The sequence below is a fragment of the Suricata suricatta genome, chromosome 3, assembly GCF_006229205.1.
Source record: "Suricata suricatta isolate VVHF042 chromosome 3, meerkat_22Aug2017_6uvM2_HiC, whole genome shotgun sequence".
NCBI classification, from domain to species: Eukaryota; Metazoa; Chordata; class Mammalia; order Carnivora; family Herpestidae; genus Suricata; species Suricata suricatta.
In genome coordinates this window covers 110,110,766-110,120,119 of record NC_043702.1, presented here as the reverse complement: position 1 = coordinate 110,120,119, position 9,354 = coordinate 110,110,766, and positions in this window count along the sequence as shown.

Below are 9,354 nucleotides of genomic sequence, written 5' to 3'. Positions count from 1 at the left end.
TTGCTGTAGCGCCCGTCACAAAGGTAGCTGTGTGTCCGGGCTGCTGGCTCCCGCCTTTATATTGCCCAGAGCCCTGCTGTGCTGACCACGGAGTTTGAGCAGGGCTAATTCCCCTTGAACTTAGAGCAGAACATTTAACCCCGTAGTAGCCTGAAGCACAAACAGCTCAGCTTTAAGGAAAAAGAGAATTCACTGCAATAACCAAATTTTGAAAAATCCAGCCAAGTGAAGACACCCACTCTCTATCTTACGTGTAAGATGGGGAATTTTTTTTAAAGTACAGTGTTGTGTCTTTTCTTCTTTTTCTACAGCATGCATTCTTACTTTCATTTTCATTCATGGTTAACCATGAATGAAACTTCCCTTATCTGAAGTCCCAAAGCATCTTACGCTTCTCTAGGGGAGAGAGGCGGCTCGCTGTCAAAACTGGTGCGTGGATTATTGCCAATAAGAGTCAGGATGAGCGTGTGGAGGGTCCTCTCGGATTGTCTTTAGCAGACCGCCAGTGAAAATTTCTTTCCTAGTATTAATATTCTCCTGAGCAAGATTGTAAATTTGTCACTGACCATACTTCCTTTTTTTTTTTTTTTTTTTTTTTGCATCAGATGACAGAAACCTTAGAATCGAACTTGTGCATTAACTCCAGGGGAGGTAGTGAATGCTGTGCTTCTTGTAAACTCATCCCTGGCTTCATATTCTCTCTCCACTTTTTGTCTTTTTTCATCCCATGTTACATGTGTATTATTTATTTTTGGTATATATTTGTGAATTGAATTTTTGGTGCAATTTGTTCCCCGGAACATGATGTGTAGAATAAAGTAAGAACGAAATGGTGACACTTCACTTCCCGGTGGGAGGGGGCAGATTCAGTTTTGTCCCCGGTGAGGAACTAGTTAATCATCATCCAGCAGCGAACAGCGGCCCCTTGTGGGTAATAGGGTTAGAGTTGCTAGAAAACTCTTATAAGTTTAGTTATTTATTTTGAAGAGGTAATACATTCCGATGGTGTGAAATTCAAAAGATGTAACAAAGGGACTTACAATGAATACTCACTCTTCTGACCCTGTCCCTTGGCCACCTATTTTCTCCAGCCCAAAGACAACCCGCGTTGGTGTGTGTATTACCCTGATCTTCTAAGGCCTCTCTCTCTCTCTCTCTCTCTCTCTCTCTCTCCTCCTCCTCCTCCTCCTCCTCCTCTTCTCCCTCTCTCCTCCTTCCTTTCCATAACTAGTAGCAAATTTGCAAATTTTATACACTGCTACTTTTCCACGCCCTATTTTTTTTTTTACAACATATAGCTCAAGAATTTTCCCATGTCAGTAGATAGAGAGCTCTGTCATTCTTTGTTTAAATCATGGGCCGTAACACAAAAAGTAAAGTACACACACACAGAAATCCAGTAGTGCAATTTTACTTACTGTATAGCAAACATTTGTTGTAAAGTAACCACCATTCAGGCCCAGAAAAAGATCATTCTAGAAGCCCAGAAATCTACACGTGTCTCTTATCTACCAGCCATCCTTCACAGAGCCAACTGCCATCCTGACGTTGTCACTTTCTTGATTTTATTTATGATTTTACCGACATATATGCATCCTTAAAATAGTTTAGTTTTACCTCTTTTTGAATTTCTGTGTAAGTAAATTCATTTTATTTTTTACTTATTTATTTTTATGATTTATTTAGACAGAGAATATACACGAGCAAGGCAGAGGGAGAGAGAGAGAGAGAGAGAGAGAGAGGCTTTTAGGATTCTCTCTCAGACTTCACACTCAGCACAGAGCCAGATACAGGGCTTGATTCCATGACCTGAGCTTAAATCAAGACTTAGACCTTAACCAACTGAGCCCCTCAGGTGCCCTACTTGTGGTCATTTTAATTTATACTCTGTTAATGAAGTTGACCACTGTTTACCTGTTATTCACAATTTGCTTTTATTTTTTTGCAGAATGCTTTTTTTTTGAGTAGTCCTATTTTTTGAACGGACATTGGATTTGAATTTTAGTCTTTACATACGTTGCAAATATACACATGCATTCTTACACTTCTGTTTACTTTCTCAGTGGTCTCTTTGGATGAACAGATTCTCTTTTTTTCCCCCTTTGCTAACAGTTTATTTGACACAGGCTCAACATGGGAATTATAATAATATTTCATAAGCCAATAACATACAAGATAATGCCTTTTAATAAGCCAATAAAGAAAGAACATACTCAAGCCAGTGAGAAATTAATTACACTATTGTTCCCGGCAAAGGAGAGGTGAAAGAAAGGAAGTACTAGTTCATTGAGGCATACCTTTCTACAAGTTGCTTATCAGTGGACTCAGTCGTGCCAATTAAAAGCTGGGCATCAGCTGCCAGCTTAGGTCCCTCACTGCTGGGGCAGGTGGCTGGCAGGCGATGGCACCGTCGCTGGAAGGAAAGGGGTACTGCCCCAAAGATTTATTACTCCAGCGACTGTTACATGGCTTGCACTGCAGCCTATGAGGAATAGGCTTGCCAAGGCGGGAACAGATGTGCCGTCTCTTCCAGAGACTGTTGCCTGGTTAAACACCATTGCTCCCCAGGAATACTCTGGCTATGGCAGGAGCAATGGTCTCAAGATCTTTTTTTTTTTTAATAAGTTGTTTAAAATTTATTTTAAATTTACATCAAAGTTAGTATACAGTGCAATAAAGATTTCAGAAGTAGATTCTAGTGATTCATCCCCCATGTATAACACCCAATGTTCATCCCAACAAGTGTCCTTGTTAATGCCCCTCACCCATTCAGCCCATCCCCCCTCACCCAAAGCCCCTCCAGCAACCCTCACTTTGTTCTCCTCTCCGTATTTAAGAGTCTCATGATGTGTCCCCCTCTCTGTTTTTATATTATTTTTGCTTCCTTTCCCTTATGTTCATCTGTTTTGCATCTTAAATTCCACATATGAGGGAAGTCATATGATATTTGTTTTTCTCTAACTGACTTATTTCACTTAGCATAATACCCTCCAGTTTCATCCACATTATTGTAAATGGCAAGATTTCATACTTTTTTATTGCCAAGTGATATTCCATTGTATATATACAACATCTTCTTTATCCATTCATCTGTCAATGGACATTTGGGCTCTTTCCATACTTTGGCTACTGTCCATAGTGGTGCCCTAAACACTGGAGTGCATGTGCCTCTTTGAAACAGCACACCTGTATCCCTTGGATAAATACCTAGGAGTGCAAATGCTATGTAATAGGGTAGTTCTATTTTTAACTTTTTGAGGAACCACCATACTGTTTTCCAGAGTGGCTGCACCAGTTTGCATTCCCACCAGCAGTGCAAAAGTGTTCCTTTTACTCTGCATTCTGGCCAATATCTGTTGTTGCCTGCGTTGTTAATGTTAGCAATTCTGACTAATATGAGGTGGTATCTCATTGTGGTTTTGATTTGTATTTCCCTGATGATGAGTGATGTTGAGCATCTTTTCATATGTTGGTTGGTCATTGGAATGTCTTCTTTGGAGAAGTGTCTATTCGTGTCTTTTGCCCATTTTTTCACTGCATTATTTTGGGATTTTTTGGGTGTTGAGCTTGACAAATTCTTTATAGATTTGGATACTAATTCTATCTGATATGTCATTTGCAAATATCTTCTCCATTCCACCAGTGGCCTGTTAGTTTTGCTGATTGTTTCCTCTGCTGTACAGAAGCTTTTTAAAATTTTGATGAGGTCCCAATAGTTCATTTTTGCTTTTGTTTCCCTTGCCTCCAGAGATGTGTTTAGTAAGAAGTTGCTGCCGCCAAGGTCAAAGAGGTTTTTGCCTGCTTTCTCCCCAAGGATTTTGATGGCTTCCTGTCTTACATACATCCATTTTGAGGTTGTTTTTTTTTTTTCCAATTTGTAGTTTATTGTCAAGTTGGTTTCCATATCACGTTGAGTTTATTTTTGTATATGTTGTAAGAAAGTGGTCCAGGTTCATTTTTCTGCATGTTGCTGTCCAGTTTTCCCAGCACTATTTGCTGAAGAGACTGTCTTTATTCCATTGGATATTCTTTCCTGCTTTGTATTCTTTCCTGCTTTGCCAAATATTTGTTGGCCACACATTTGTGGGTTCATTTCTGGGTTCTCTATTCTATTCCACTGATCTAAGTGTCTGTTTTTGTGCCAGTACCATACTGTCTTGATGATGACAGCTTTGTAATACATCTTGAAGTCCAGGATGGTGATGTCTCCAGCTTTGGTTTTCTTTTTCAGGATTGCTTTGGCTATTCTGGGGTTGTTTGTTTTTTTTTTTTTTTTTGGTTCCATACAAATTTTGGGATTGTTCTAGCTCTGTGAAGAATGCTGGTGTTATTTTGATAAGGATTGCATTCAATATGTAGATTGCTTTGGGCAGTATCAACATTTTAACAAGCTTTGTTCTTCCAACCCAGATGCACGGAATATTTTTCCATTTGTTTTGTGTCTTCTTCAATGTCTTTCATAAACTTTCTTTAGTTTTCAGTGTATAGGTTTTTCACCTCTTCAGTTAGCTTTATTCCTAGATATTTTATGACTTTTGGTGCCATTGTAAATGGGATTGATTCCTTGATTTCTCTTTCTGTTGCTTTATTATTGGTGTTTAGAAATGCAACCAATTTCTGTGCATTGATTTTATATCTTGTGACTTTGCTGAATTCATGGATCAGTTCCAGCAGTTTTTTGGTGGAATCTTTTGTGTTTTCCATATAGAGTGTCACGTTGTCTGTCAAGAGTGAAAGTTTGACTTTCTCCTTGCTAATTTGGATGACTTATATTTCCTTGTGTTGTCTGATTGCTGAGGCAAGGGCTTCCAACAATATGTTGAATAACTGTGGAGAGAATGGACATCCCTGTCGTGTTCCTGACCTTAGGACAAAAGCTCTCAGGTTTTTCCCACTGAGGATGATATTAGTGGTGGGTCTTTCATATATGATTTTCATGATCTTAAGGTGTGAGCCTTCTATCCCTACTGTCTTGAGAGTTTTTATCAAGAAGTGATTCTGTATTTTGTCAAATTCTTTTTCTGCATCTATTGAGAGGATCATTGGTTCTCATCCTTTTACTGATGTGATGTATCACATTGATTGTTTTGTGGTTATTGAACCATCCTTGCATCCCAGGTATAAACTCCATTTAGTCGTGGTGAATAATTCTTTTAATGTATTGTTGGATCTGGTTGGCTGGTATCTTTTTGAGGATTATTTGCATCCATGTCATCAGGGAAGTTGGTCTGTAGTTCTCCTTTTTAGTGGTGTCTTTGTCTGGTTTTGGAATCAATGTAATGCTGGCTTCATAAAATGAGTTTGGAAGTTTTCTTTCCATTTCTATTTTTTTGGAATAGCTTAAAAAGAATAGGTGTTAATTCTTCTTTAAATATTTGGTAGCATTCCCCTGGAAAGCCAACTGGCCCTAGACTCTTGTGTTTGGGAGATTTTTGATTACTAATTCAATTCTTTACAGGTTATGGATCTGTTTAAATTTTCTATTTCTTCTTGTTTCAGTTTTGGTAGTTTATTTGTTTCTAGGAATTTGTTCATTTCTTCCAGATTGCCCAATTTATTAGTATATAATTGCTCATAAAATTCTCTTATATTGCTTGTACTCTGCAGTGTTTATTGTGACCTCTCCACTTTCATTCAGAATTTTATTTATTTGGGTCCGCTCGTTTTTATTTTTGATCAAACTGGTTAGGGTTCATCAATTTTGTTAATACTTTCAAAGAATATGCTCCCAGTTTCATTAGTCTGTTCTACTGTTGTTTTTGTTTGGTTTCAATAGCATTGATTTCTGCTCTAATAGTTATCATTTCCCATCTTATGCTATTTTGGGGTTTTATTTGCTGTTCTTTTTACAGCTCTTTAAGGGGTAAAGTTAGGTTGTGTGTCTGAGACTTTTCTTCCTTCTTTAGGAAGGCCTGCATTGCTATATACTTCCCTCTTATGACTGCCTTTGCTGCATCCCAGAGGTTTTAGGCTGTGTTGTTTTCATTTTCATTGGCTTCCATGTACTTTTTAATTTTCTCTTTAATTTCTTGGTTTGCCCACTCATTCTTTAGTAAGATGTTCTTTAGTCTCCAAGTATGTGCTGTTGTCTTTCCAAATTTTTTCTTGTGATTGATTTCGAGTTTCATAGCATTGTGGTCTGAAAATATGTGCGATATGATCTCTAACTTTTTGTACTTGTTGAAGGCTGATTTGTGTCCCAGTATATGATCTATTCTGGAGAATGTTCCCTGTACTCTCAAGAAGAGTATGTATTCTGCTGCTCTGGATGAAATGTTCTGAATATATCTGTTAAGTCCATTTGGTCCAGTGTGGCATTCAAAGTCATTTTTTCCTTGTTAATTTTCTGTTTAGATTATCTGTCCATTGCTATAAGTGGCATGTTGAAATCCCCTTCTATGATGGTATTATTATCAGTGAGTTTCTGTATGTTTGTGATTGTTTATATATTTGGGTGCTTCACTTTGGAGGCAAAGATGTTTACAATTGTTAGGTCCTCCTGGTGGCAAGACTCCTTAATTATGGTATAATGCTCTGCTTCATCTCTTTTTAGAGTCTTTATTTTAAAATCTAGATTGTCTGGTATAAATATGGTATACTGTATTTACTGTCTGGTATAAACTACAGCTTTCTTTTGGCAACCATTAGCATGATAGATAGTTCTCTGTCCTCTTACTTTCAATCTGAAAATGACTTTAGGTTTAAAATGAGTCGCTTGTAAATGGCATATAGGTAGACCTTGTTTTCTTATCCATTCTGTTACCCTATCTCTTTTGATTGGAGCATTGAGTCCATTGACATTTAGAGTGAGTACTGAAAGATATGAATTTATTGCCATTGTGTTGTCTATAGAGTTGGAGTTTCTGGTGGTGTTCTCTGGTCCTTTCTTGTCTTTGTTGCCTTTGGTCTTGTTTTGTTTTGCTTTTTTGTTTTGTGTTTTCTCCCTTCACAGAGTCCCCCTTAAAATTTCTTGAAAGGCTGATTTAGTGGTCACAAACTCCTTTAGTTTTTGTTTTTCTGGGAAACTTTATCTCTCCTTCTATTTTGAATGACAGCCTTGCTGGATAAAGAATTTTTGGCTGCATAGTTTTCTTTTCTTTTTTTTTTAAAGCTTGTAATCAGTGTTTCTTTTTTTTAATGTTTTATTTAATTTTGATACAGAGAGAGACAGAGCATGAGAGGGGGAAGGGCAGAGAGAGAGAAGGAGACACAGAACCGAAAGCAGGCTCTAGGCTCTGAACTAGCTGTCAGCACAGAGCCTGATGCGGGGCTTGAATCCACGAATGTGAGATCTGACCTGAGCTGAAGCCGGAGGCTTAACCGACTGAACCACCCAGGAGCCCCTGGCTGCATAGTTTTCTGATTCAGCACATTGAATATATCCTGTCACTCCTATCTGGTCTGCCAAGTTTCTGTGGATAGGTCTGTTGTGAATCTGATCTGTCTTCCCTTGTATGTTAAGGATTTTTTTTCCCTTACTGTTTTCATATTTCTCTCCTTGCCTGAGTATTTTTTTTAATTTGACTTTGATATGCCTTGTTGATGGTTGGTTTTTGTTTTACCTAATGGGAGTCCTCTGTGCTTCCTGGATTTTGATGTCTCTGTCTTTCCCCAGGTTAGGATAGTTTTCTGCAATGATTTGCTTACATAAATCTTCTACCCCTTTTTCTCTCTCTATTTCTTTTTAATGAGTCACTGAGTTCTCTCTTACATAGTGATATTTTGCCTTAGTTCCCCTTTTTTTTTCTGCTTCATTATTATCCATAAGTTTGTCTTCTATATTGCTGATTCACTGCTCTTCTTCATCTATCCTTGTCACAGTGGCATACATTCAAGATTCCATTATAGTTGTAGCATTTTTAATTTCGTCCTGGGTAGATTTAACTTCTTTTATCTCCACAGAAAGGGATTCTATACTTTTTTCAATCCCAGCTAGTATTCTTTTATTTTTTAACGCTTATTTATTTTTGAGAGAGAGAGAGAGAGAGAGAGAGAGAGAGAGAGAGAGAGAGAGAACATGAGCAGGAAAAGGACAGAGAGAAAGGGAGACACAGAATCTGAAGCAGGCTCCAGGCTCTGAGCTGTTAGCACAGAGTCCGATGTGGGGCTTGAACTCACAGACTGTGAGATCATGGCTTGAACTGAAGTCAGATGCTTAACCAACTGAGCCACCCAGGCATGCCCCCCACCCCCAGCTAGTATTCCTATCAATGTGATTCTAAATTCTGGTTCAGACATCTTGCTTGTGTCTATGTTGATTAAGTCCCTGGCTGTCATTTCTTCCTGTTCTTTCTTTTGGGGTGAATTCCTTCATTTTGTCATTTTGGAGGAAGAAAAAGAATTAATAAAATAAAAACCAAAAATTAAAACAGCACAAAAAATCAAATAAAGAATGCTAGATCCTAGATGTGTTTTTGTCTGGTTGTTGAAAGAAGCTTTGTAGAATAAAGGAAAAAGGGAAACAAAACAAAAGGATAACAGTTGAAAAAAATTTTTAAATGAATAACAGTAAAATAGAATAAAATTAACTGATGAAAGTAAACTGGAATAAAAATTTTACAAAAAGTAGAAAATATGGAAGAAAAAAGAAAAACATTTCTTATAAAAACGGAAAATAAAAATAAATTTCTTTCTCTTTCTATATTCAAGACTAAGAAAAGAAAAGGAAAAGCAAAAATTTTGAATAGATGGACTGGAAAACAGAATTGAATATGATTGAAATTATGTCCAGTGTCTGCTAGAAGTCAAACTATGAAGCACTTTATAGTCCGTAAATGGAGCAGGCAGAGAGACTTGTGGTGTTCCTCTACAGCATGGTTGGTGCAGTTGGATGGAGCTTGGTATAATGGTTCTATTTTCCACTAAAGGGTGCTGCTTATCCTACTGGGGTGATTGTTATGACACATGTTTGCATGTATGTGCGTGTGTGGGAGAGGTGACTCTGGCGTCACCCAGCTACCCAGTCTCTGGTATGAGAACTCTGTGCTCTCATGGACCAGCAATCAAGCACCCCTCCTTTGTGTCCAGCCTCTGTTCACTCCCTGCTTCTACCCTGTCTGTGACCAAGTCATCAGCCTGCCAGCTGGCACCTCCCTTTCGAGTTTTATGTCAGATGGGGCTGTATTTCCAAACGTCTCACTTCTGTGGGCCCTGTGGCTTTGACCCATTCTGACCGTCTCAGGGGAGGGTCTCACAGACCAATGGCCAGTGCCGGCCCGCCCCCAGGAACATTTGCACAACTATGCTGCTGCAGATGCCCAGAGACTGGGGCTGGGTGCCAGTCTGCCTCAGAAAAAGTTTGTGTGATCACATAGCAGCAGTGTTTCAGGGCTTGTGATAAATCACAACACACGT